The sequence below is a fragment of the Oxyura jamaicensis genome, chromosome 3, assembly GCF_011077185.1.
Source record: "Oxyura jamaicensis isolate SHBP4307 breed ruddy duck chromosome 3, BPBGC_Ojam_1.0, whole genome shotgun sequence".
NCBI classification, from domain to species: Eukaryota; Metazoa; Chordata; class Aves; order Anseriformes; family Anatidae; genus Oxyura; species Oxyura jamaicensis.
In genome coordinates this window covers 111,761,731-111,788,873 of record NC_048895.1, presented here as the reverse complement: position 1 = coordinate 111,788,873, position 27,143 = coordinate 111,761,731, and positions in this window count along the sequence as shown.

Below are 27,143 nucleotides of genomic sequence, written 5' to 3'. Positions count from 1 at the left end.
AGGAGAGGAGAGGAGAGGAGGAGAGGAGAGGAGAGGAGAGGAGAGGAGAGGAGAGGAGAGGAGAGGAGAGGAGAGGAGAGGAGAGGAGAGGAGAGGAGAGGAGAGGAGAGGAGAGGATCTATTTCAGAAATAGAAATCTATTAAAGATAGGAGATCTATTTCAGCCCAAAGAAAATTATTCTTTTCAATCAAACAAAGCAACAAGAAAACCCCTCAGAATAATTAGTTTTGCAATGTACTAAAGTATGTTTCATTTCAATTTATTAATGACTTTTGATTTTTTTTCTCACTTTGCCAATTTTGACACAAGCTGCCATTTCTAAAAAAGAAATCCATGCCTTCATTCAAGTCAAATGCTTGACATTTAAGCCTTTTCTCACACTTCTTGGCAAAACTGTTTGATACAATTTCACAAAAAAGCTTCATTTCCCCTGCAACCCATTTTCAAGCAAATTCAATATACATACACAGAACTTGCTTGCTTACTTTCCTCAGGAAAAAAAAAAAAAAAAAAAAATCAAGTTAGGATTCTCTGCCCCACTGCTAAAAACAGCCTGTTTCCATAGCTGTCACTTCCCCTGCAGCGAGGGAGTCTGAAACCTCCCTAGTGCCTTGTCACATCTAATGAGCTATTCCTTGCTGGCTGGCACACTGCTTGCAGCTCCGAAGGTGGGCAGGAGCTAGGAGCAGCCTCCTCTGCTGCAGTTCTGACTCACTTTCCTGGCCATGCTTCAAACAGCTGGGGAATTCCCAGGGGGGTGGATGTGTGGGCACCCCGGCTCCTTTGCAGCACTTCAGGCAGGGTGAAGGAGCCCAGAGGTACCACTGGAAGAGGTCTTCCCACAAGAACCTTCATGGAAGGCATAAAAGCTTTTCCAGATGCCATCATCAAGGGCAGGAGGGAAGGACTCTGTAGCAAGCTGCAAACATCCTTCTGCCAGCCAACTTGCATAAGAGTCTGTTCAGCCTGCTTCAACCCATTTGTGGCTGTAATTTTGCCAAAAAGCAAAAATAAAAAACAGGAGATGGCAGATTATAGCCCAGCATTCACCAGGCTCCAGCCAGAACAGGTTCATGTCCCACCAGCACCAGTTGTACCTCCTGCATGTAGCAAGGGTACAGGGCTGAAGAACAGAGCTCCCAACCCCTGTAACTGTTTCCTTCTCACCACCTGGCAACATCCAACACCATAAAGCCTTTGGGGAAGGAAAGAAAGCCCTTTGTATCATCACTAACAAGGCCTTGTCCAGCCTGGTGTCAGGCAACAAGTCTTAGTTAAGCCATTTCTAATCCAGATATGGAAATCAGGGCTGGCAAATATATCTTGATTTTCTTCCATTGCTTTACTGACAGAAAAATAGATTAACTATTTCATAACCCTATTTTCTTCATGAAATGCTAACATTTCAATGCTAAAATGAAAATAAAATATCTGTAGTTCTGAACTTTAATTTTAACGCTTAAATATGCCTAAAAATACAGCTACTCTGATTTGAATGTAATGCTTTGTCTACTTCAAAACACATTGTTTTACTACAGTTTGTTTTTTTTTGTTTTGTTTTGTTTTGTTTTCTGGGGGGAGGCAGGACAGAGGGAAGCATTTTTATTTAATTTTAATTGCTATTATCCAGTTCATAGAGATCTCCAGAAAACCTGCTCTCTGTTAATGCTCTCACTGGACTGAATGCTGGGGAAATACAGTCATGACTGGCCTTGACAAAGAGGAAGGAACACCAGAAACCATTACACCAGAAACTATAACATCAGTACTAGATAGACTTGCTTACTTAGTCTGGACCTCTTCACTAAATTAGGAGATGTAATTTCAGAACACTGTAGATTTCAGGGTAACTGATTGGGCTTTGTCTTCCATAAGAAAAGGTGCAGGAGATACAGACACAATCTATAAAAATCCCATGATTTAATTTATACCCATTGGCCAGTTTGAAGTTGAATGAAACTGGCTGATTGAAAACAAAAACCAAGCTGAACAACAATTCACATCCAACCTACACAAAATCCCAACCTGAAACACTGGAAAGCTATTTAGTAAGCAATGTTCCATCTGTCTTTTGCCCCGGCACCATCTATCTGCAATGATTAAAGGCATGAAGACAAAGTACATGGAGCATTTGCTGGTTCCACGAGAATGGAACAGACCTTTGGTCGCTAAGGACATCAATAACCCAGCGTGAGCAGCTGAAAAGGAAAAATGTTACTGATTCCTGTAACTTAAGTGAAGAGCAAATTGCCTGGCTCTGGTTTCAATGCTTTGATAGATTTTCCTGCTCACTTACTGGTGTAAAGGAGAGGACGGAAGGAATGGCCATTTGGTCTCCACGGTTCCCTTCAAGGCAGAGCCACTCCTGCGGCTTCAGCAAATGCAAATCTTGGTTTAGTGTTTGCTGGGGTAATATCAGCTAGTATTGTCACTAAAGTCCCATGGAGATGCTGCTAGCTCTGTACCACATGGAAGGAAGGAACTGAGAAAGATAACAGAGGGACAGTAAGCTTATAGAGCTGCAACAGGGACAAGAGGATGCAGGAACAGAGCTGGGTAAGTTGTGGAAGCAGTCAGGAAAGAATGTGATGAGGATTTTAGATGGTTTCTGAATTCATCTCTATCCACCTCTCACATTTTATGCTTTAATTAAAAAAATAATGCCAAAATAGGATACTTTGTTAATCTATTTTTAATCTTGCTTTTTTAATTGTTGATATCAAGGCATTGTTCTTTTATTGACATCAGATTCATCCATGCATTCAGGGTTTGAGAAGGGGTGGTGGTGTCAGTTTTGTTTTTCCATCTAGTTTGGCATTATTCCATTGGGCTGGCAGGTTATTATATTATTTTCTAAAGGGACATTTAAAGGAATTGATTTTGAATCTTTGACATTGCAATCAATACATGTAGGAGAAAATATTAACTCACAACTGCCAGTTTCTTCTGTGATCAAGTGGATTTTTATATATTTTTTTCTAATACCAGGTAAGGTCAGGAACTATCTAAATGAAATGTGCTGGGTAAATATATTTTACCTAAAAGCAAAGCTCTACCAAGGCAAACAAGGATGAACTTCTCCCTGAGCACATGCCCAGTCCACTGGACTAAAATAAGAATACAAGGCTAAACTTTCTCCTTCTGGTTGTAAACAAAACTGAGCAAGTTTTGATTCTGTCCATCCATTCAAAGCAATTTTACTCCCCTTCTTCCTCAAATTGTATAATTCCTCAAAAATATTGTTCCCCAACATTAACACATAACTTTCCAGTTTCACAAATGGGAATGTGAGACTGGGACATTTTCATGAAGACTGGCCAAAGGGAAACTTTTCCTATTGCCAAGGCTCATACAAGTTATTATATGTCACTAACTAGTCAAATAGCAGATGTAACTCCTGCAGCATGAAGAGCTGTTGTTGTTCTCCCTTGTTTTTCAATTACTGCCCCATGAACATCACACTTAACCAGGGACAAAGAGGGTGAAATACAAGTATTATTATGTGCATATTTGAAAATATGAGGAAATATGTGAATATAAATTTAATGTTAGAATCCCCATCAAATGTGTAGTGCTCAGTTCCCAGAAACTCCAAGACAATTAGGAACACAGGAAAAGGAACACTAATGCTATGTATGTACCAGCAAATTAAGCATTGCCAGGCCCAAGCACTGGAAATCATTCTCCTATATGACCTCACTAGACTGGTTCCTCACTAGTTTTTCTGGAGTGGTGTCCACCACAACAGGCTGTACTGGCTTTTTTGTTTGTTTGCTTTTTTTTTTTTTTTTTTTTTTTTTTACCTCCACTGCTGCTTTATCTTAAGAAACTGTACTAAACATTTCACCACTACAGAAGTTTCCAGCTATCCTCCAGTTTGCAAGCCAAATGGATAGCTTAGAGCAATATGTTGTATCTGTGCTGTTAAATTTTAGTCTTAAGTTTCTTGGTGTTCACACCCCACTGTTTTCTTCTCCTTGTCTGGTTTTCCTGTGATCTATGTCCTCCTAGATGTTGTTTTGTCAGACTGAACAAACCAGCCTCGACTGATCTCTCTCCTGCAAAAGGCTTGTCCTGGTCACCAATGAGCCTCGAAGTAAAGCAGCAATATGAGTTGGGACCAGCCTCCACTCCTGCCATGGAAAAAGTGCAAGTTTCGTAGACATTTGAGTCCAGAAAGTAAATGATGTTAATAATTAAAGACCATTCCCCAACCTGAGATCTAAAGAATACCTCTAGTTAATAAAAAAAAAAAAATCCTACTCTATGCACTGACAAGACTTCACAATTTTCTTTTGCCTTCACATATAATAGAAGAGATCTTCAAATATTTTCACAACATAGTAAGTAAAGAATGGGCAGAAATTCAATATGTCCCTTGGGTTGGACATCCTGACCATGGAGGAGACTAGCTCCCTCAGCAACACAAAATCTTTAAAGTTTGCCTTTTAGATGCTACTATATTTGTCACATGTTGTTTGAACATGTAAAAAGTCACTACTACCCAAAAGTAGACTTATCATAAATAATTGAATGACCTGCTTTCAACAAAGTCCTCAGTTTCTTTCCATTCTATCACTTGTAGGAAATACTGTCTCTATCTTTTCAAATTACAGTTTTGATTCTGACAAACACATTTTCAACTCTGCCCAAATTCTCCTCAGCTGAGTGTTTGCAGGCACATTCATTTCTATATGCAATCATTCTCACACATTTGCACCAGATAATGAACTCTTGAGAGTTCTTCATCATAGAGAGGCAGAAGTCAAGAGTCACAAACTAAACATCTATTGATTAAGACTGCTCTGTTGAGAGTCCTGAACGTCTCCACAGTTCTCTAAGAGACTTACCAGAGAATAGCATTTGGAATTCATGTTGTAACACTAGAGAGACCTTCAAATAGTTAAGTGAGCAGCCATGGAAAGAGTCAGAAGCTGGGCTGCCATCACAATTTTAATGGATAGTATAGGCAAAAGACAGAATTTGGTTAGTACTGTCCTGGAGTGCATGCTCCAAATTTTCATTAGCCAATTGAAAGGGATATTTTGCATTTGTAAAATTAGTAAGTGCATTTAAGAAGGTTATTAGCATCCTAAATGCTAATCTCATACAAGAAAATTAAGAAGTGTCAGCGAACACACTTGGGTGCAAAAAGCTGGCCATCTATATACTGTCAAATTGTTAGAGTGGTCCCTGGCCAAAAGCAGTTCCCCCAAACGACTGGATATGGTTCAGAAGTTAACATAAGCCAGGAACTATTCCTAATAATCACTTTGGATGCAATCACTGTTTTGAAGGCTAAGACTGTTTAATAGCTTAGATGCAGGCCATTCGGTGCCAGTTGGCTTTAGGTACCCAAGACTGTTCTCTGGACATTTAATTAGCTGGTGAAGAAACAGCCAAGCCTACCAAAGTGGACTCTTTACATTTTGTGTCTCTGGATATTATGCAAATCCTACATATGAATGCTTCAAATTTCTTGCTAGGTACATAAATCAGTTTACAGGGGCTAAGAAGGAAGCTTGACACATGGAGATATGAAGGAAATAGTCTACAGTCACTGCCTAGAGCAAATGAACTTGGCTCTAGACCTCTCACAGCCCAGGTTAGTTAAATACACATGACTTGATTTTTCCCTTCTCAGTTTTCTCCCTTCACTGGATTAACCTTTTCTTGCCTCGCCATGGGTTTCTTATTTATCTTACAATACTTGGGATTTTTCTGGGTTTATGTTATTTAGGAACTTAGCAGAAAACAACATTTTGCACATCTGTTTGCTCGGAGCATTTTCATATGTATCCAGTGAAGCAAGTCAGGTGAAAAGTGAGGTTCTTTTCTCAATTTTCAGCTCTTTACATCTTTGAACACACTAGAAGGAATACTAAGTTTGTGCATATTCATCCATCCCTAATAGTTACCCATAATAGATGGAGGGGGCACCCAGGGAGTTTGTCTTAAAATTTATTTATTTTTTATACTGGTAGAGAATTTCAAAGTGTTTTACTCTAATAGACAACCAGAAGGTAAAAAGGAAAAAGTACAAATCAAGCTGTTATTATCAGCAGAGGTATGCACAACCTGAGGTTTTTCTTCCCTACACCCCACCCTTTTTTTCAGCAATCATAATGTATTCAGTGTCTATTTAAAATAAAATAATTAAAAAGACAGTTGTTTTGCCAACTCTTCTTTACATTTTTGTTCTCAGTTGCGCTATTTACCCTGCACACTTACTGGTGTGAGACTAATCCATTAATTTCAATCCAGCTGCCCGCTGGTTACCACCAAGGATCATTTGCTCATGAAGGATATGTGCTTCTGCTCATTTGTAGACATATAAATGCATGACATTCTGCTCCATTTCCAAAGGGAAAAACAGTTCAGAATCTTCCATTAGATTTGCCACTCTCCCGCCTCCCGTTACTGTTAATATAGCTGGAAGAGCTGTGGCTGTCAAGATTTAAAGTCTTGAGTAAATCCAGCCACTCTGTTGTTAGTGGAGCTAATAAGCCAAACAAGTCCATGTGCTAACTCAGATGGCTAAATCCTACAGCCCATCCCTGGTGGAAACCAGTGGGAAAGAAGCCAAGGGAGACTGGGAAAGTGTGATTTTTTATGAATACACAACTTGTAGCTAGCCTGCTCGTGTGTGACCAAGAAATAAACTTTGATTAAGCTCTGGTCCTACTGAGAAAGTAAAGCATTGGCCAGAGATATTGAGATGGGTTGAGACTGAGCAGGCTGAAAAAATTCTCTGTACACTTTCTTATTGTTTTCTATGCTCCTACAGCACGATGGATAAAGATGTCCCGAGAAGTATCAGAACAGAAAGTCCTGTTTAACAGTGAAGCAAACACTTCATGGAACCACATCAGAAGGAGATTCAGGGGGGATAAAGGATTAATCGAAATAGCTCTTGCAATATTTAAATGTTCAGTTTCATCATTGTTAGAATAAAAACTTACAGTTTTACTTCATATAAATGATTTTTCATTTTGTAGTTTTGAAATGTATTATACTCTAACAGAAATAGAAAGTGACCTATTTTGACTGAACTGAAACTACTCCTTTTATACCCTAGAACTCCACTGAAATGTTAAAAGGGAGGACAAATTTCAAAAATCATCTAAACCCCCCATGATTTGTTCCATTCATCCCATGAATGCATCCCTTATATAGAGAAATGGTGACATCATCATCAATAAGCCAGGAGAGCTGGAACGTGTTTCCTAAGGAAGTAATTAGAAGTAAATGGAAGAAATATAGCAAAGGAGTGCCAGGTGATAGTCAGTAAATCTTTATGTCTCCATGGAATGGGTCCTCAGCAAAAGACAGGAGATAATTTGAATCAGGAAGGGATGTATCTCATCCCCTTAAACATATAGGCAGTGCTACCAGCTTTGCTGTAATGAAAAAGCCCAGAAGTTCTCCTGGATACCACCCATCTAGGCCTCCAACCTGAGCCATGAACTGGAGTGCAAAAGACCTGACACGCTGCAGGTGCCATGTGTTATAGAAGGGTCTAAACATCATTTCTCCATCTTCACACCCTTTCTCTCACACATGCTGTGCACTAGTGGACATTCTGCCTGGAAATGCTTTTTCATGACTGTTTTAAATTTATTTTGGGAGAGGAGAGAAAATTAAAGTTCTGGGTGTTTTTGGCCAACTGTAGTGATCCCAGGCAGTTTGGCAGCTTGAGACCTGCTCATCACCACACTGGATTTTATGGCACAAAACAATATGCACAATGTGGCACAGAACAGTTGTGCCACAAACCTGCTTTCCTCTGAAACCCAACCTACAGTATGGTCACCACCTCAACACTTTCAGTGACAAACTGATACCACTAATGTTAAACACAGGTTTCTCCCATTCAGTGCAGGGAAGCTGTGATTTTACCCTAAGCTGACAATAGAAAACACATTACCTTTCCTGCCCTTGCCAATCTGTAGCATTTTCATCTTCCAAACAGTCAGACAAGATCCATTTAACATGCTGCTCTGAGACAGACTGTTTTGCTTCTGGATTTTCCTTCCTGGCATTTGTGAGTAGCTGCTGCAGGGAGCTCTCTAATGCTCTTTTCAATGCAGAGATTGGTAGAACAGAACCCTTTGGCCTTGACACAAACACAAGAGATTGATAGTCTGTTCCCTTGCCTACCCAATGTATTTTGCAACCCGCAGCCATCTGGGCAGAGAAAGCACTTCCTTGGAAGTGAATGCATTTCCCACTGTAAGTTCTAAGAAGAGGATGGATGCTAAATGCTAAATAAAAATAAAATAAAATAAAATAAAATAAGATAAAATAAAATAAAATAAAATAAAATAAAATAAAATAATAAAATATATAAATAAATATGCATCAGCTCTTTCTCCACCTGAAAAGGTGAATAGTGCTCTCTTCAGCAAAGCATTCCCCCTCCATCCTTTTGCAGTCATCAGGCTATTTCTTCAGGTCTGTTTAGCACACACAGCACATCCTTCTTCAGCCCTCCTCCTACAAAGCCACATATGTTCTCTGAAGGGAGAAATTAGGAGCATGGTACACCTTGATTGGAAAAGCAGAGCTGAGCAATTTATTGATAAGATGTGCTCCTTCCACAGCTATTCCACAACATCTGAAGATACTTTTTCTTATGATAACTACATGCATGGTCAAGAGAGATATAAATAACAGTCAAAATGAATTAGATTTTTAGTTAACATAATCTCTTCTACTGAAGATGTTTCAGCTCCATAAGACCATGGTCTCAGGTCAGCTCCCTCTGCTTGTGGCAATTCTATATCAACATTTCAAGGGAGTTAGTGGTGACTTATTTGTTTAGTGATTCATGCCTGAGACATTTTGAAATCTCTCAGAAGTATCATTGAAATGTAATTTAATAAGAAATGGAACAATTGAATTAGTTAGGAATTTTCTCATGACTACTTTTTTAATACAAAAACACTGATTTATTTATAAAAGAAATTTACTGGTGAAAGTGTCCCCAAAGAACAAATATTTTTTGGTATCAGCAGTGGATTTTTTATGGCAGTAATAGAAGATGCTAGAACAGTCTGATTCACAAGGCACTCACTTTGGATATGAGAAAGAGAGCTACAGCAAGCTGGTCTAAACCAGAGCTGAAAACTGGACCCCATTTGCCCCAATCCCAACATGGCCAAAGGCTAGTTTTCCCTCTCAGATATACAAATACCCCACCCCTCATTTTTCAGAGGAGATTGGGAAGATTCCTAACACCTTCCCAGCACAGACACACTTTAACATTCTCTTCTCTATTAAGAGCACCTATTAACTATTAAACTGTATATCAAAGTGAACACTCCCACAGCTGAGCTGGCCATGAAGGCTTTATTTCCATGCTCTTCTCATACTATATTCGCAGAACAAGCACAAGACCAAGTTTTTCATTTAAGAAAGACCCACTAATCTCTAAGCTCAAGAATATTTTCATGTAAGGAAATGTGTCTTAGCTCCTGAATTCTCCCTGCAGATGGGGCAGAGGGATGATTACAAAAGAAGACATGAAACCAAATTAAAGGCCTAATGTTCATTCCTGCAGCATGTTTTCTACCCAAGACCAGCTCATCTGTCTACACCACATAAGCCCCCCACTTTTCCACTCTCCTGTCTTCTTTCACCTTGAGCACTTCTCAGATGAGTTTTCCATTTAAATGGTGGTTTACCCAGAATTGTTATCAATAATAGGAAAGGTCTCCTGAGTGACTAATTCCTCTGTTAGAACAAGTTAGATGTAATAATGACTACAGTTGGGTAGTATATGACTGCAGTAAGAAAATAAATAAATAAATAAAGATAAAAACTTTATTTGGGTTAAGTCTTAGAAGGTGGATTTGGAGGCAATAATAACAATTATAATTAATGAATGGGCTGCCAAGTATTGACCAAACGATACTTACAAGTTTCCTTCATTTCCCCAATGCCTGACTACTCAATTTGTTTTCTTATTAAAATCCAAGGGCTTTGTGAAAATGCCTTTGAAAACAATCTCTAGGATATAACTGCTCCTTGTAAAAAAGAGCAAGAACCAAATTTTATGCTCCATTTCCCTGTTAATACCTTTTGTTTTAAAAGGTTTGTATGGTATTTTAAAATCAATGGCAAGAGAAAAAGAGTAATACCACTTTTTCCTATCAGATAGATTACATATTTGAAGAGAACTGTATAGACAGTGAAACAGCTCTGGGATGTACAAAAGTTCTGAGCTGGGGAATCCTAAAATTACTGGAGTACAGTTATTCAGAGAATAAGTAGAACTAGGGACAATCAAGTGAACAGTCAAATGACACAATAGCTAATTGTAATCACTGGGTAACAAAGGATCAGAATATGTTATCCAAAGGATATGCCTAAATAGTAATAAAACACAGAGAGAGAAACTTAAAACAGAATTCACTGAATGATTTTAAATCATAATATTCCTGGCATGATTTTCCTTCATATTTTCCTTTTCACAGCACTGATAGCATTATATACTGCTGTATGCTATCAAGAACAGACAAATTACTTGGGTCTTGCAAAGCAGGCTGCTGGGGTGGGTCCATCCTTCCCACTCCTTCTATAAATATTCCTGGAAGGGACATTTAGCATTCTTCATCAGTGCTCACATCACACAACATGCTTGGGTGAGCCATCAGTAACAAAGAGTGAAACCTTGAGCTTGAGATTAATACATATAAATCACTATTGTTTAAGCCAGAAAATAAATAAATAAATAAATCAACCATACTTGGTAGAGAAAACTGTAGAGGGAGACACAAACTTACCTATTCAGCACAGACAATTATGAGAAATGGGACACAAGGAAATCCCCTATAAATTCCCTACATGAAAAAAAAAAAACCACCCCACGCAGGGGGGGGGGGGGGGGCCACAAAGTTTGTCCTGTACATGAGGTCTCTTCAGCAAAGGGAAATTCCACAAAATTGAAAATGTTTTTTCTTCCTTTGCAGAAGAGTACACACCCCCATTTTCTTCATTGTAGAGACATTTTCAACTCATAAATCCACTGCCAGCACCTACATTACTAGCAATGCCCTTTGCCATGACACTGAAGTTTCCAGAGTCTTCAAGTGGAACTTTGCACTTTGGTTCTAAAACTCAGTTTAAAAGAAAAGGATCAATGCAACTTTACTCTTTTTGTCTTTGGTTTGCTAGCAATCTCTTGAAAGTTTGAAACTTATGTTATGTGGCAAGGATCCTTTGAATTAGCTGTCTATAGCCCAGTTTGCCTGAGATTACGAAACAAGCAGATTTTAATCTATTATATGCCAGATTGTCAGACAATATTTTGTTTCCCATTTTTAGCTCTGTGTCAGATATGTTGGAGCACAACATTTCCCCTGCTAATTAGGATATAGACAGCAGTGCTTGACATGCGGGCTTTGCTTCCATGGGCAGCTGCCAGATGGACTGGAGCAAAGACTATCTAAGCATGCTACTGCAAGAGGAAGCAGAGAAAATACACAGCCTTTTTTAAAAAATTGAAACATTCTCTACAAGGAGGTATTACCCTCTCATAATATGTATGTTTCTATTTGGCCTTTTCAAGTTGGCAAGCTGTGGCAGAGGAACATTAGAGTCCTTATGCATGATATCTGGCAAGACAGAGGAGCTGAGTCCACAACGTGTACAAATCCGGTTCAAGCCCTCACTTTATATTGCCGCCACTGTTATGTGAGTTGTTAATGAGAACTGTGAGTAAAGATGATGTAAGTTCTTGGAAAAATAGTTAGCTCTGAGACTGAGTGCTGTATAAAAAACAGTACTCTCCCAAAGTCTTAATCTTCCCTCCAGAAGAGTCATTACTGCCTGCATACACCAGTCCCAAAATATGATGCTCACTCTTCTGGTTTGTCTGCCATAACCTCTGAACTAGGGTTCAAGAGATTCATCCCTTCCTCACATGGGTTTGTCTATCTGCATCAGGTGTAGGCAGGAGTAGAGTTTCTTCTTTCTCAGATAGATTTGAAATAAGTCCTTAATAAAGATCATACACTGACTAATGGATGAAATGGAAGGCAGATTTCTTTAACATTCCTGCCCCACTGAAGTACATGACCAATTTTCTTGTTCAGCTTTCCAACAAGTACTAAATAAATAATCTAACAACTCAAAAAACAATGAAGAATCAGTTCTCTTTTTTTCTACTATATATATATATTTTGTCCTTTAACACACAACTACAAAGTGAATGATGATAGATGATTTTTCAATTTGAATCATGATCACTGTTAGATGTTAAAGGACAAAGGAAATAAATCATTCTGAAAAGATATAAGGAGGTGATGGTGTTTTCATCCTTCAAAGATCTTTCCAAATTTTTGGCAAATAAAAGTTTTCCTGTATGATGGTAATTTTGTGGTCTTTATCTCTTCTTGAAGGGGAAATGCACTTGATGGCTTTGATTTTTTGTTATCAGTAACCTGGTGATTTTTTAAGGGAAAAAGTCAAAACGTTGCACAACATTAAAAAGAAAGCTATAGATAAGAAATATATGGCACAGGTGGAAGGAAGGGAGATTGTGTGTTTTTTGGAATTTCTCTGATCCTCTTTCCTTGATTTCCCTTTCAGAAGAAAAAGTCTGATTGAACCAGGTTTTCATAGCAAATAAAGCTCAAATCCAATTCAATTCTGGTCAAAATAGATTCTGAAGTTCTTGCCATGAGTTACCTGCCAACAAACCAGGCAGGTCTGTGTAATCTCCATTTGTGACCACCTCTTTGAAAGATGTAAGCTAAAGCTGCAGGTGCTGGGGGCAGTAGGGTTCTGCAGTGTAGGGATACATAACAAGGACATCTTCTTCGGGCCTCTGCCTCCAAGTCACTGAAGCGTTGATATTGTGTCCTCCTACCAGTAAATCAAGGTATGTAAACAGGTTTCAAATGAAGAAAAAATTCATTTTTACAGGTTAACATGTTGCTGACTTACTGAGTGTTAACATTAGCAGTTAATGTCAGTTGGAACTCTTAGGTTTGTATTTGATGTCCACCAATACAAAGCATTTCATTTGAGTTTTGTTAAAGAAGCTGAAAATAGGAACATTTTACACTTTACCAGCGACAGTCATTAGCCTTTTGAAGTAGCTTTAGAACATGGATCAGCACAAATACTCCAGTTTTACAGCTGAATAAGCCAAAAGTCTGGGTGACTCCAAATGTTTATACTCTCTCTGTCTTGAGGATCATTAACATGCAAAGTCAAATGTGGATTCAGAGAGGAAAAAAGCAGTCCTGTATCCTACAAAGTGATCCACATAGCTTTACTATAGCATTAATATAAGACTCCTTGTCATCCTCTTTAGCACAGGTAGTGGATCCCCTTTGCTGACACTGGACTTCCTTTAAACTTGACAGCCAGGAAACACAGCTTTGTGTATCTTGGTTGTTTCACCTAGACGGGAGACCCAGGCCTGCCAGCACATGTAAGTCCCACATGTCCACTAGGAATGTGAAGGCATTTAGGTCTATGTAGGGATATTTTTGCCCTGACTGTAGAGCAGACTGTGGTTTGCATTTTGATTCTGAAACTAACACAAAAATCTGGTAGTAACCATCAATAAGAAATTAGCACATAAAGAAGGTCTTGTATAACACAAACATGTTTCCAGAAATCTTGGAATGAGTTTGCTTGCTTTCCCTTTGGGTTCATGAACATTTATTGATAGCTTACAAAAATAATAATAATAAAAAAGTAATAATAATAATAAAGAGCCCTGTTATATAGCCAAAGGAATCACAGCATAAATCACAAACCAGAGAGTGAATGAAACCTGTGCAAAGAGTTTTGGTCATTAACTTTTACTGACAAATCCATTTGATAAAATTATTGTTTGTTGAAGACAATGTCCAGACACCTAGTTTACCACCACAGTTCGTTTACTTGTCACCACATGTACCTCCTTGTCCTGGTTTCAGTTAGGACAGTTATTTTCCCTCCTAGTAGCTGGTAGGGTGCTATGTTTTGGATTAGGATGAGAAGAGTGCTGATAACATGTTGATGTTTTAATTGCTGCAGAGCACTGCTTATACTAAGCCAAGGACTTTTCAGCTTCTCGCTCTGTCCTGCCAGCGGGCAGGCTGGGGGTGCAGCAAGAGCTGGGAGGGGACAGACCCAGGACAGCTGACCCAAACTGGCCAAAGGGGTATTCCATACCATCTGACGTCATGCTAAACGATATATAGGGGTGGCTAGCCGGGGTGGGGGGGGCGGCTGCTCGGGGTTGGGCTGGGCATCGGTCAGCGGGTGGTGAGCAATTGCATTGTGCATCACTTGTTTGTACATATTATTATTATTATCATTATTATTTTCTATCTTAATAAACTGTCTTCATCTCAACTCACAGGCTTCACTTTCCCGTTTCTCTCCCCCATCCCAGAGAGGGAGGGGGGAGGGTGAGTGAACGGCTGTGTGGTGTTTAGCTGCCAGCCGGGTTAAACCACAACACCCCTCAAGCTCAAATATAAACCAAATTCCTCCTCTGTGCCACAGAAATGCCCTGTACTAGTGGAAAGCAAGGCATGCTGCTGTAACTAGAGAACTGTTATGCTAGTAAATGACCATAAATGTACTCTCCTATATGTAACATCAAAGCCATCCTTAGATATATAAAATATAACCAGCAAACAGAGGTTTTCTTCTGAACTTACACATAGGCTTGTGCCATCCAGGTTATTGTCTGTCTTACAACTACCATCAGCATCTCAGCACAGATCCTTTTTTAACATTCCTGAGGATCTGGAGTTAAAGGCTATTTGTGAGACAATGTAATTGAACTGTAGGTCTACTATTTAAATTGATTTATTTGTCATGTTTTCTGAGACAATACTAATACACTTTGGTAGAGATATCTCTCATATGTTTATCAGAAGCATTCCATTTAAGCAATATTACTGATAGCAAGTTCAATGCAGTACTCCCCCATCTCTTATAGAATAGGCAGCTGTTGTAAAAAGATTTTCCCCTCCCTGTATTTCCTTTTCTTTCCAGCATACTGCATGTATCCCATCAATGCATCACCTCTCCATCTCATTAAACATCTGCACTCAGAAGACATATTTTTTCCTGCCTTTTCTCATTATTTTTTTTTTTCTTCCTCTCTTCCACTGTTTCTCCCTGGCATACTATTTTTTATGTCTCTGGAGCATTAGGGGATGGATGGGGAGAGAGTATTTTTCATAGTACAGGTGATACAGTGCACAAATTCCTATTGTTCTCATACGAATAGAAGACTGCAGGAGATCTGGCTTCATTTGTCAGCAATCTACGTGTGAATCATGTTTTAGATGGACATAGAAAAGATTTGGGACCAACACAATTAGAGGAAGATGGAGCTAGCTACAGGTTAATGACTCAAGTCAAGGATGAAAAATACACAAGTCCACAGTGCTTAAGTTAACACATTAATAACAGACAGATAAAAGGGCAGCATATGATAATACTCAGGAGTGACTGCATTTTTTGAACATGAACTTTATCTTTTGATGACTTCTATTAAAGTTTTTCAAGAAAAAAAAAAAAAAAAAAGTATGTTTAGGCAAGGCTTCTTCCTTTCTGAATGCTATAATATATAATAAAGTCCAAAGAAGCCTTTAAACAAGAATGTTGAAAGTAGACGTTGAACAAAAAAGAGCAGGTATATCATAGGCATCGGTAAGCAACCCATTTAAGCAATATTGAGTAAAATTGAGTAGTATAAATGAGCACCTTTCCACAGACATCAAAGAAATGACAACTTTAACCAACCAGAATTAGGATCTAAAAAGGCTATTTTAGGAAGAGAGAGGTACAAAAATATTTCCGGTCTCATTTTGGAAAGACAGTGCTGTCCATCTCTCTAAGGTAAAAAGAGATACAAGTATATAGAGAGCCAAGTAGCAAAGGCTCACTCCTTGGTCCTTACCCCCCACAGGTTGCAGTACTGGCAGTCGTAGGAGCAACTAAATCAGGAATTTAGTTGCACAGTGACCATTCCATCTGAGGACATCATCATCCCCAGTGGGATGATTTGAGTTTAAGGTTGTTGTGGTTTTGTTTGTTTGTTTGTTTTTGTTTTTTTAAGGAATAATAAAATTGTTAATGGCATTTTGCCACCGGCAACATGAAAACATTAGTAGATTAATAAGGTCCTAGGTTTGGCCATCTAACTAACATTAGTGAGATCACTTTAGTTGCTTCCTGTACAGAACCCCATTCCTTGTTTTTGAGTTGAACATGTTTTCTGTGTGGCCAGTCTAAGGTACCCTAGAGGCCTGACCCCAAAGGAAGATCTTTTACCTCTTTATCCCATTTTGATCATCTTTCTCTGAACTATTTTGACTTCTATGGCATCCTTTCATGACATAGTATGAAAAGCTAGTAATCAAAGTTGAGATGCAGCATTGATTTATATGTGGCAATGAAAACAGCCCCAGGTATCCCCTACATCTCTTACAGCAGCAGTATTATACAATCTCCTGATGCCATATTCATAACCATTCAGTGAAGATGTCCCCTGTCTTCTTCAGATCATTGTTATCACTTTCCCAGAGCATTGTGAACTGATTTTAATCCCGCCAAACCAGCCAAGTCTAGACCTGTGGTGTTTCATAGTCAAGTCGTCATTACTGCAGTTAAGGTGTCCCTTATTGATTCATGGCTATAAGACACTATAGATATTAAAACATGTTGCAGACATGAGTAGCATGCCTTAGAGACTGTCTTACACAGATTAATAGAAAGTGTTAAAGGTGGTTTCAGATAGCTTTGTCACTGACTGCAGGCGTCCCCTGGGTGCAGGATTGCCAGCCCTGCCACAAGGAGTGGCCAGCTCTGTGCTGTGACACATGTTGAGGCTGCGGATGTGCTGTGTCAATGGCTGCATTTTAAAATAGATTGGGCAATGGTGCTGTGAGATTAGGTGAAGGGACAGGCTGTGCCTCAGTGTGACGTTGACAGTGTTCAGTAATATTGGAAATTATTTCCTTGCAAGTGTTAGCTCCCACACTCCTGGCAGAATCACTCATGTTGTCAAGGTGAAGAAAATGTTCCTGACAAGCCCATCTCCGGACACATTCAGGTGTTTCTCCTTTGGGAGGAGCAAGGGCATAATGATTTACTGTTCTCTGCCTATCTCCTTAACAGCCTGAGGCAGGGCACACAGACATGTCATGAGAGGTGGGAAAGGTTATTTATGTGTTTACCACTTCTCCTGGTGTCCTAAAGTGTCCCCTGCTCCTGGCGAGACATCTGTTTCCTCTTAGCCTCCTTCTTCAGACAGGGTATGACTCCAAAACCACCACAAATAACGCTATCACTTGGTGCCATGTGCACAGCTGAACTGGAAGGATTTTAGAAATGATTAAACTTGCTGCTTGAATATCCTCAGCAGGGCTGCCTCTCCTATCAGTCGGATGTCATGCATGGCTCTTTAGAGGCTTGGGTAGACAGAGCAGAGGTTGTCGTTCTTTTATCCTTGCTGTTTTGCAAAAACTTTCACATCTTTGTCCTCCCTTGCTCTCCTTTTCTTCTCCCCTCATTTCTCATGATCATCTAAAGGGCGGCATAGACACAAACAGGCCCCCTCCTAGGCTTCCTATCATTTTTCAGTGTTTTCATATGTATAAGAGCAGAAACCCAAAAAAAATTTTTAAAGCAGCTACTTAAATAGCCCCATTGAAAATCTATCTGAAAGGAAGACACTTAAAAATGAGATAAGTGGTACATTCAGACTGTGATAGGACTATTTTGAGCCTTCCCTCCTTTGATTGCCTTTTTTTTTTTTTTTTGAGCTCAAGTTCAAAGATGACAGCACAGTAGCTCCTCTGAGATGAAGTGAAGTATGTGGATGACTTTGATAAATGAAACTATTCTTTTCTATGATTAGCCTATAAGGAAAAAGAAAGAAAAATAGGCCAAAATTCTTCTACAGCAAAAAAAAATATATATATAATAACCAAAACAGACCAAACTCTGAACAGATAGTCCCTCTGACTGCCATTCAATGGGGATTGAACAGCAAAACCAGAAATATCTAGCAGAGAGCTTATGACTGGTTGTATTTGGTCAGTAACAGTAGTCGAAACACACAGGAAACATGAGAGCTTGTTTAGAACAAGGAAAACCTGATTTTACTGCAGATTACTACAACTTTCCCAAATTGATTACTCTAATGCAAGTCTGAAAAACAAACAAACAAACAAAAAACAACCAAACAAACAAGCAAACAAAAAATAACAGGAAAGTACTGCATTGCTGCATTGCTGTGAGTACCTGCATTGCACCAATCAAGCCCCCTGAATCAGGAAGAGCCCTGAAGTAAGAGACAAGTGTCATATTCCTTCAATAGAAACAAAAGTCATTGTTCTTTAAAAAAAAAAAAAAAAAGAAAGAAAAAAAAAGGAAAGGAAAGGAAAGAAAGAAAAGAAAAAAATCATTGTGCCTGTGCTTATTGGTGTTTCTGGATCTTGTAGTAATTAACCTCCCAGCTACCAGGGAATGCACTGACTCAGGAACTGTGATGCCACTTATAACCCCACAAAATGAAAAGAGCCATTCACATGGCAAAGCATTGCATTCCCTACAGGGCATTGCTTGTTTCGGATTATTATCTAAGAGAAAAGATGGAGATCACTGCCTTTGAATCACTTGTTATTCAAGCTGTGCTACCTACCTTGACAATCTTTTTGAAACTCTTTCTCTATTTCACATCCATTTTAAAACTCCAGCTCCCAAAATGGTGATGGTCTGGAAATATCAAACAACTTCTGTTTTTCATGTTTTTTATTTCCCTGGCAGAAGATATTCTATATGAAACATATTTTATATTCCTTAATATAAAAGGACCCACAAGGTTCAGAATCCTTAAAGGACCTTTTTCTTCTATAAAAACTTCATAATTTCAGACTGTATTTCATGATTTTGGGATGGTTTCCTTTGTGATTTTGGTTATCAGTACTGGGAAAAATCTGCAGGTTTTAATTCTCAATCTCAAGATAGGCCAAAATAAACCTTCTGAGAAATGAAAACAAGTTGTTTGACTTGTTCAGTCAGTTCAAGAAAAACTAAGTCATCAGCTTCACTGTTAATTTCTTAGCAGAAACATCCATCTGTGAGCAAAACAAGAAATACTCGGGAGAAAACAGCCACATGGATCTTTTTCATTTGGATCCCCCGACATGCTATCTTAGCTACTGTGCTGGGCTGCTAACACTTACTCAATAAATAATGGTCCAAATTCATCCCAGGTGTAATTCGGTGGAGTTACTACAGGAATGAATTTCTCTCTTCAGATGTGATTACCTTCATTTATTATAAACTTATTTGATAACTTGTTATAAATCTTGACTATTTCTCACTTCTGTGCCAGCCATACTGTCAACACGCTCCATGTGAGTGAAGCAGAGGTAGCTAGCTAACAATCTGGCTGACAAAAAGAGGCATTTAGGCACAGATACACTTTTCAGCTATCTGAGGCAAGACAAAGACTGCATTCAGAAAACTGGTGATTTTAGAATAATTGTAAGGAACTTCATAGTGTAATGTATTTGTTTAGTGTGCAGTTGTTCGGAGGCCTCCAGAGGTCTCTGTATATGCCAGCCTGTTTGCTTTTTCACATAAATAAGCAAACAGTGAAAAATATCAGTTCTGACTCAAATGATGGTCTTGATGTATGTGATGTATGCAGTCTTCCTCTCACCCTGAAAAGTGGAAAAGCTCTCACATAGCAGCTGCCACCATGAAACATTGAATCCTGTCCCATGCTGCTATCCCCTCCACCACAGCTTGCCCAGGGAGAGCACCTGCTCCTATGCCTGAAGAAAGACAAGGGATCCTTCAGTCTCCAAGGGCTGGGTGTTTTTCCCATTGCTTACCTTCAACAAAAGTCCCCAAAGTCATTCAAAGGTTTAGTAGAGAACACTATCTGGTGACTCGGAAATTACACAGGTTATTCCAGGAAACAAAACAGTTCAAAGCGCTACAGAAGTTATTATTTGACCTAAAGTAATTATCATTAGAGACAATGGATGAAATGTAAAGAAATGTCAAGTTGTTGTGTTGTGAGACTTTTTTTTCGGAGATAACCTGTTAGAAGGTTAATCTGTCCAATTACTTGTAAACAAATTACCTCTAACTTGAAGAGTCTGGAAAGGTTGAAATTGCAAACCAAAAGGCATGAGTCCCAGCTTCACTGTGAAATACATGCTCTGCTCTTCACATCCTTCCCCTGGTGTTAAGTGAAGGCAGCTGTACTACTGTTGTGATTAGTTCACTTAGGTTCCCACTGCTAGGAATCTGGTTTTCCATGCTTTCCAAACAATACCCTTAGCAACAAGGTCCTATCCATTTTAAAAGACCCAAGCACTACACAAGTACAGGAGAGCTTTCACGGTCCCCTCCTTGACAAATGGCCTGGACAACAACCAACCCTTTTTAGTATAAAAATGTGAGAGCACATGGTGTGTATGTTAAAAATACACAACATTGTCTGGAGAGTGTTTGCCCAAAACTCATCATGGTGAAGATGAAGATGACCAGCAGTGTAACAAAAAAGTAAGCAGGGAATTGCTGAGAGACTCTGGCAATATGAAAGGAGTCACCTTGAAAAGAAATGTAGAAGAATCCTGAAACTGTGTAATGGAGAAAGAAAAACTTCAGAGTGAGAAGAGCAGAACATGGTTTGGTGCTGCCAGAAGTCACCCTGCAGCATCACAGTCCTGCCCAGGCTGGGCTGAGCGTCATACCCTGGGACACCACAGGGACATGGCACCCAGTCAGTGAGGGAGAGCTGGGGGATATGAGTGGGGACCCCAGGGTGCTTTGTGTGCCCCTGCACAATGTTTCATGCCCAAGTGTGTGACACAAGCACATGTACATCTGGAGCACCCTCATTTACCATGGGATGGGGGTGCAAGCAGGGGACCTGCACCCCTACTATTGCCACAACTCTATTATTGAGGTTTATCTGTTCTATTGATTGATATCGAACCCGAATGTACTGTTCAGCGATTTCCAGTTAATTACATGTCATTATCAATTTATCGCCTTGAACATGATTTGGGTTTAAAGCACGTGAACCTACTCCTTGTGAAAACCAGCAGTGTTGCTTTTTTCATGACACCAGTAAAATATCTCATCATATTTAATGGTGGCTGAGACCCTTATTTCCACTGACCCTTTGTTAGATCTCATAGGGTACATAAATTGCAGTTTAATAGCACTGCAGTGTAGTAGCTGCATCCACTACCCCTCAACTACTAAAAAATGTTACTGCAACAATTCTTTTTAAAAACTTGTAGCTCATTTAATAATGTGCCTCAAGCACAATGTACAGTTACCTATGAGCTGGATCAGAGAAAATACAGGTATCTACAACGTAAGGCAAGCCATTGCATTACACTCATTATGCTTTCTTTGTTTTTAACAATAACGTCTTTGATAAAATTAAATCCAATGCTAGACTTACCTACTGCAAGCAGAAGCTTGCCAGCTTCCTTTTCACACTCTTTAAGCACAGCAATTTTGCAAATAGATATGGAGAAAACAAATACCTTGAGCCTTATTTATTTTGCCTGGTAATTGATGAGAAACCTTGGGGTACAGGTATGTATCACCTTGATAGAGTCTGTGCACAAACATTTATTTATTCTTTTGTACACAATGGGTTTCCTTCCTAAAAGACTCAAAAGCTGTGCTTTTGTTTTCCTCTTACAAGCAAGCTAACATGATGCACAATGGAAATCATTTTATTTTTACTGCAGAAAGGGTAAAGATCTGGTTAGTAATCTGACTTCACATCTAACCATTACTGTCTGGGCACAACAGAAGGAAATGTGCCTTTATACCTTATTTCATTGCAGTACACTGAAAAAAATAAAAATAAAATAAAATAAAATAAAATAAAATAAAATAAAATAAAAAATCTATATATATATTCAGCTTATGTTTTTCTGATTATTACTTTTTATGCTCTTTTATGTGGTATTTCACAGCAGCCAGTTGTGCCCAAAGCTCTACCTCACCTGGGAGGCTGACTTCCCCAAAATGGAAGAACACAGGGCTACAAAGATGGTGAAAGGCCTAGAGGGCAAGATGTATGAGGAGCAGCTGAGGTCCCTTGGTTTGTTCAGCCCAGAGCAGAGCAGGCTGAGGGGAGGCCTCATGGCGGCCTGCAGCTGCCTCACGAGGGGAGCGGAGGGGCAGGCGCTGAGCTCTGCTCTCTGGGGACAGCGACAGGACCCGAGGGAACAGCATGGAGCTGGGACAGGGGAGGGTCAGGCTGGGTGTGAGGGAAAGGTTCTGCACCCAGAGGTGGTTGGGCACTGGGACAGGCTCCCCAGGGCAGTGGTCAGGGCCCTGAGCCTGCCAGAGTCAAGAACCTTTTGGACAACGCTCTCAGACAGAGGGTCTGGTTTTGTGTGGTCCTGCGTGGAGCCCAGAGCTGGACTCCATGATCCTTGTGGGTCCCTTCCAGCTCAGGTTATTCTGTGATTCTACATTTCTATCCCCTTTTTCTGTGATTTACAACTAAGGGACTTCCTAAGCCAGACATTAATTTATTTGTATAGTTGTTTATGGATATTTTGTTCCATAGAAGCATGTAAATGTGTTTTCTGTTGTTTGTTTGTTTGTTTGTTTTTTGGTGGTTATTTGTTGTAATAGAGTGGTGCATATTTTATAGCCTACATCTTAAGGCTGAAAAATTGCCAAGGAATGATACTTGCCATAAACTGGATAATTATCAGCCCAGTTTATAGAAGCACATTAGAGACTGCTCCAATCTGAAGACACTCTGGATACAGAGTTCAATAAAGTTTGGCACAAGGGACTGGTCTTTGCTCACAAAGCAAAGCTTTTTACACTCAGAGGAAGAGGTCAGCCCCTACTCCAGTTATGAGCAACAGTAGTCATGCACACCTACAGATTTTGGGGCTTTCACCATCTGAATTTAAGAAAACTGGAAAGTTCACCTTCCACAAGTCTATGCTTTGGCAGATGTTCCATCAGCATTTACTAACTCTACAGAAAATAGGATATTTCAGGAACAAAGCAGACTCAAAAACATCATGAAGACACTAAGACACCTAATGGGAATGCAGTTATCTTTCATCCTCCCTCCACTAGAGCAGATGATAGCAGAGATGTTCTCTTGTGGAGGCACGAGAAGATGGGGAGGAATGCCTACAATGGAAAGATACGCTGCACTGAGAAAAGTCACAACTGCCTTTCTTCCCCTGGCAACTGGAGCCACACCATTAACCACACAAGGACACAAAGGAGTAAGAGACAGCAGTGGAACAGCAAAACTTTGCATCCCAAACCAGCTGGATGTATTTAGGTTTATGTGTGATAAATAAGCCCAGATCTATTACTGTATAGATTGAATTCTTGTTACCCTACCATCTACCCTTCAAGGAAGGCAGGTGTCAAGAAAAAAAAAAGGTTTGTCTCCTACAATCAATGGGAAGAAGATGGCACCTTCCATAAGTAATTCAGAGCAGGAGATTCCTATGCATTTCAGTTATATTCAATTCAAGAAAGAAACTTGCATCTCCAAATGAAATTCAAGCATCTTAAAAGATGCTGAATGAATCTCCTACTGACTGTGCCTGTTCTCCTTGATCATATAGGAATCTTGGACTTAGAAATTTCAGTTTGGTTTCATTTTCTGACATCTAAAAAGTAAATATCTATATTTACTAGTTTGAATGTGCACAGCCTAAACTTAATGGAAACTCACTTTGAATTCAATGAATAGTATAATCATCTTCAGACCTTTTTCTCTTGCTCTAACAAAGACAGCTGGAATAGATTAGATAAAAGTGCCCATCACTTTCCATTCTGTAGAAACAGTGCCCAAGATGACTGTTTCAGATGCAGGCATCTACGCTGCAGGCATACAAAACCAGATGGACAGAATCCCATCCCTGAATAAAGTAAAATAAATCCCATCAGTATGAGTCTGGGTTTGGTTAATCCAGTTCCTTTCAGCTTTAACCTTTGACAGTAGTTAAAAGCTAAAATGCAAAGAAAGACCAAGTTCAATTGGGCTACCCATGATCCTTAATGATTTTTGGCCTCTTTTTAATTAACAAATCATTTACAGGAACAATAAACTAAGAGTGACAATTTTCTTCATGAAAATAATACTATCCTCTGTGACCAGTGGCTTCTCTGCTTAAAAAATAATAATTAAAAGCATACTAAAATAATAATTAAAAACAATAACAAAAAACAACAACAACAACCAAAAACTAATTGCAGATATGGAAACCAGCACTACTGTGCTACAAATAAAAAGATCTCTTACCCTGTGCTTATTCTGTGCTGGGAACCATGAAATTTGTTCTCTTATCTTACTGAATCAGTCTCAACAGCCATATTTTTTTTAGAGATACTCATAGTACAACCATTTTCACTCTAAATTTGATGTTTTAAAGATGGCTTTTATTCCACACTGTAATGTGACATGTACGGGTCTCAGTCCATCAGTTACCAGATTGTAAAGGCAGTTTTCTCTTCCTCTCTCTCCTTCTTTCTCTCTCTCTCTCTACCAAATTTCCCATCAGCTCCTTTTTCTTGCCTGTCTAGGTCCCTCCGTATAGCAGCTATGCTTTCCATTTATCAACTACCCCAATAGGAAAAGTGATGAAGGTGCACTGCCCCATCATCAACATTTTTAATGAAGATATTAAGTAATACTTTTTCCCAGTTTCCCACCCCAAGGGTGTCCACTAATACACAACTACCAGTTGGATTTTGTACCACTGAACATCCCCTTCCAAGTCCAGCAATCGAGACACTTTTTCGCAAGCTTTATCATCCACTTGTGCAGTCCTTATTTCCTACATTTGGCTGTGAGTTTACCATGGGAGATTGTTCCAAAAGCCTTACTAAGTTGACAAACAACACCCACTGCTCTTCTCTCGTCACCTCATCGCAGAAAGTAATCAGTTATTCAGCAATACGCTCTACTGGCATTTCAATTGTTTTGTTTTTGATTTTGTGGAGAGAAAACAGTGCAAATAGAAGCCATAAAAATCAAAGCACCTGGATCTCCATTTGACGTCAGTCATGAATAACACTGCAATGTCAATAAAGCACAAACAGCATTTCCTTTTGCCTGCTGATAAAATATATCAAATGCCTACAACCCTTGTAAGAAAATACTTTTTGTGTTCTCATTTCTCTGCTTCAGAGCTGCAAGGGACACCAAGGAACTCTAGCACAACTTTCTAGTGCTTCAAATTCTGTGTCCCTAGCATGAGATGATGGGTAGGTGGTCAAAAATAAATGGGCAGCCTGGATTGCAGTGCTTACCTAGTTCCGTGACCCCCAGAGCACTGTGAGGATCTTTGCTTTGTATTTTATTTTCATTATTTCTAGAGGTTAATACAGGAATACAGGAAGAAAGGCCACAGTTTGTCTCCATCTGTGCCACCTTGCAAACACCGAGCAACACTGTATTTATTTAATTGTTTGGATTTATAAGGAAAAAAAGTGTTTTTTTTTTGATTTAAATTTTTTCCCTCTCTCTCAGTTCTGAAACAAGAACAGATCACAAAACCCAGGAAGCGGGAACTGCCTGTCAGACTATTTATTTGGGAGGTCTTAGTATGTCAAAAGGAATAAACATCCCTTATACCAGCACTCATCATTACCGGGTTATGCACAAGTCAAGCAGGCTTTGAAGAAAGAGATCTTTATTGAGCTGCTGAGCACTTGATATTAAATACTAGCCCTTTCTGTCTTGAGACAAAATAGGAGTATTTGTGGGTTTGCTCCTGCACCCCTATGATATCATGGGATTAGACTCCCATAGAGCCTAATATTCTTCCTTCATTTCCCACCATCCATTTTTGTACCAGTAAATTTAACAAAATTTTGTACCAGTAAATTTAAGAGCACAGATGCAGGAATTCATTATCCCTGCTGTTAAAAAGCTAGAGGAGCCCTTAGCTGCTTTTGGCCCAAACCAACTAACAGTTTCCCAGAAGGCTGGTTCCCCAGCATGGTTTGGGAGCCAGAACAGACCAAGGACCTTTCCACCAGGCACCGGATTATGGAAGGAACTGAATGACAGCCTGGCTTTCCAGCTGGCTTCAGGGCTCCACAACAGCTCCTGGCACTGGATAGTTTTCTAGTAGGGATACAAGAATAAATGCTTTCCCAGTCAAATCAGAGAAAACCATGTTTTCCCCACTCTGTTGTAATTCAAATGTCTTCCCTCTCTTCCCCCACTATTTTGGAAGAGTTGGGATATTTTTCCCAGCATCTGGGTTTCTCAGTACCTTCACATAATGTTTCCTCTTTGTTTCAAAGAGAGGCTGCTGCTGCCTTTGAAGAAATTCAGAACTAATAGCACTGTCTGGAAGGAGTGACAAGCTTGTATCATCAAAGACAAGAACATAAATCTAACAACTTGCAGCTAAGGAACTACCTCCCCCCTCCCCACAGATAAGGCTACAAGATAGAGGAGAGGCACGAAGATTTATTGGGAACAGAAAAGAGTGAATAAGGAATGAGAGAAAGAGGCTTAACCAGTCATAAATGAGTTTATGAAAGCAAGAATTTTCCCTGTATCTGAATATGCACAGATAAATTCTGAGTCCTTCTTAACCCTCCTAATGTGGTTTGCTTAGCTGTGTTTTCTCACCTGGAACATGGAGATCCTATTGCTATGACACCTGATGGTCTAAGCAAGGTCACCTTCTTCCTTGCACACAGGGACAAGCTCTGCTGGTTTGCCCAGTCCAGGTTTCTCTTGGGGATAAATCTCTCTTTCTCTCAGGTGTGATAAATGTAACCTGGGAGCAATTTAGGTCCCTGAAACAAAGGATTTACAAAACTTACAAACATCTCCAGGGCAGTAAGATCTAAAAACATTTATTGCCCTCTCCCTGCCTTACGTAGAGACAGGGTACCCTTTTCTCCTCTTTCCTTAGGAGGAACAGGGCAGGGAACCATGGGCACTCTCAGTCCCCCTGTACCAAGGTTCCTCTATCTCTCTCAACATCCTTCAGCCTCTTCTGCCTGTTCTCCACTCTCCAGGCCTGCTAAGATACTCTCAGGGGAGTATGACAGCCATCTCAGTATTAATTAATTCATTGGGGTTCATTAGATCAGTGCTTCAAAGGCAGGGAAA